We start from the raw sequence: 3139 nt of genomic DNA, 5'->3' as shown, positions 1-3139 counted from the left end.
ACTTGCTGGCACACAACCAACACCACTAGTCTTTTTTCAAATTTTTTTTTTAAAGGTGCAATTTTTAGTTTCTTCTTCGTTGTTTTTTAAAAAGGTACTATATATTCATGAAATCTGGCTGCGAACCTTAAGGTCAGCGGTTTGAAACTACCAGCCGCTCCGCGGGAGAAAGATGAGGCTTTCTACTCCTGTAAATATTTACACCCTCAGAAACCCTGTACAGGGTCACTATGGGTCGGAACCGACTCGATGGCACTTAACAACAACAACAACATCTATTCATGAAATAAGATTCTACCAGCACAGAAAACACTCAGAGAGACATGATACATGTGTGTGAATACACACAAATATGCACATGTGCCCCAAAGAACAACTTTATTGCCACCATCTCATTTGGTGTAAACAACCCAGTCCCTGTCCAACCCTCAACCAGAAACTTCTGGCCAAGGAACTTAAGCTACTTTGTTGGTTCCAACTCATAGGAACTCTGTTAGGGTTTCCAAAGTAGCCCTGGTAATGTAGTGGATTATGAGCTGGGTTGGTAAGAACAAGGTCAACAGTTCGAATCCACCAGTCACTCAGTGGGAGAAAGATGAGGCTTTCTGCTCCTGTAAAGATTGATAGCCTTGGAAACCCTATACAAGGTCTCTACTAGTCAGAACCGATTCAACAGCTTACTACCACCACCTTGGGGTTTCCAAGGAGTAGCTAGTGAGTTTGAACCTCTGACCTTGTGTTTGGCAGTCCAGTGCTTATCCTACAGTGCCTTTGGAGCTTTTGAATATTGGTCTTCTTTCTCCTCTCATCTTCAGTTTCCTGACTTTTCAGTCAGCTCTCATCTTGTGCCTGAGTCCATATAATGCATATCACACTTCAGGAAATTGGATCACAGAAGTGATTTCAGGATCCAGAATTTAAGACAAGCCTCATGCTCAAATGTTAGCTAAATGAATAACTGCTATAGGTGGGGTCCTCGTGGACGAGCAATGTTACCTAATACCTCAGTTTTGGAAAAGACACAGCCCCAGACCACACAAGAGAGACTGCCATACTGACCAATCAAGTTCTGATTGTGGAGGTTGAGGGGCTGGGGAAAGCAGCACTGTTCAGTGGGAACTAATTACACTTTGTAACCAGAAGAACCTGGATTCAAAATTTAGCTCTACCCTTTATTTAGCATATGACTTCATTTTCTTAACCTTGAGTCTCAGTTCCCCCATTTAAAAAATGCTACTGAAACGGCTACTGAAAGTGGTACTTTTAAAACTGGAACTTAAGGGCCTCTTAAATTTGAAAAACAGTAAAGGAGTATTTATTCAGATTCTCTTTGATTCTCATTTTCATTCCTTCACCAAGAAGGAGACCCTAATCTGCTGAGTCATTCCAGGAACTGACTGCTCCACGTGAGATTGGGGCTTCCTTTCTTCCTAATCTTGTCAGAGTGCCAGAACATTTCCAGCAAGGAAAGAGCCCCACCCATTGTTCTTCTTTCTAGCCTTCTCTTTCCTTGAGCTGGTCTAGGCTGCAAGTGGTAAGTGGCCAGCTCACCCTTCCAAGTGGTCCAAAAAGAAGATGAAACGTCGTCAGGAGAAAAGACCCGTGCATCCACCCTGTTCTCTTTGCCTTTTAATGTTTCTTCAGTTTCCTGTCTCCCATGTGACCAAATGATGGTCATATTTGAGTTTAGATTTAACTAGAGGGTCTAATCCAATCAGTCTTGCTAGAATTTCCTACCTCAGCATTTTGTTTTTGTTAACCTTTTATTGAGATTTGGATGTAAGTTTACAGAGCAAATTGGTTTTCCATTCAATGATTCATACACATTTTGAATCATGATATTGATTGCAATCCCCACAATGTAACAGCACTTGTCCCAATTCCTCCCTGTGTTTCCTGTTAACATTTGTCCTTTTTTCCTATCCTTTCCCACCTTCTGAGCTTTATCCCTTAGCAAATGCTGCCCTTTGGATCTCTTATGTTGTTTCTTCTAAGGAGTGTGTACCTACCTCATGTTATTGTTGACCTTATAGGCCTGTCTTATCATGTGGTGGAAAATTGAACCACAGGGGTGAGTTCAACTTAGGCTTGAAAGGTGACTAAGTGTCATAGTCTTAGGGGCTCCACCAGTATCCACCAGACCAGTAAGCTTGTTTTTTTGTTTTTATGATTTTGAGGGGTTTTTTGTTTTGTTTTGTTTTTGTTTTTAACATTTTCTCACACTCTATACAGGATGTCCTATTGTGATCCCTTCCAGAGTGCTCAGCAATGGTAGCGATGCACCATCTAGTTGTTCTGGTCTCAGGGTCCTGGAGGCTGGGGTTCATGTGGTCCATTAGTCTTATGGGCTAATTGTTTCCTTGTGTCTTCATTTTTCTTTGCTCTGGACAGGGAGAGACCAATTGTTGCATCTTAGGTGGGACTCACAAACTTTGAAGACCCCAGTCAATACTCACCAAAGTAGGATGTAAAGCGGTGTCTTTAATTGACCTTGGTGTCCCCGAGTCTATGGTCCTGAGCCCCCTTCCTCCGTATTTTAGATACAAGCCCAGTAGTCATAATGTTACTGTAGCCAGGCTGAAATTTTATCTCAGATGTACAGAGAAAAAGTTGGCCATGGAACTGAAAATTACCAGTTAAAGTATCTCACTCTTCTGATTTCACACAGTTTCGTTTCAGGTAATGAGTCTCAGAGTTGGTCCTCTCCCTTTTTCTTCTCCTCCTCATGATGGTGTCAGGAGGTGGTGCTTAGGTTACCTCATGTTGGCTCATAGCCAGTGCCCTCCTTTAGAGCCTCAACAGCTTGTGCTACAAGGATGCTTGTCTGGTCTTGTCCCTGAGCTGCCTAACCCACGTCTGCTCTCCTGGATCTCCATTTTCTCCACTCCCATGAGCTGGAAAGGGCTTTACCTACATAAGCTCTGCCTCCTTACAAAGATGAAATGTGTAAACACTCACTTCCCAGAGGCCTACTAGAAGATGGCTACTGGGAAATATAATTTATGTGCAAGAATTTTCTTTGTTTTGTTTACTGCTTATAATCCCACTGCCTAGAACAATTCATAGCACAAAGTCGGTGCTCAAATACTTGGTGAATGAGTGATTGGTTGATCATATCCGCTGTATGTGGATTTATCCA

The sequence above is a fragment of the Chrysochloris asiatica genome, unplaced genomic scaffold, assembly GCF_000296735.1.
Source record: "Chrysochloris asiatica unplaced genomic scaffold, ChrAsi1.0 scaffold00146, whole genome shotgun sequence".
In the NCBI taxonomy this organism is placed as follows: Eukaryota; Metazoa; Chordata; class Mammalia; order Afrosoricida; family Chrysochloridae; genus Chrysochloris; species Chrysochloris asiatica.
Note: the sequence above shows the minus strand (reverse complement) of the source record.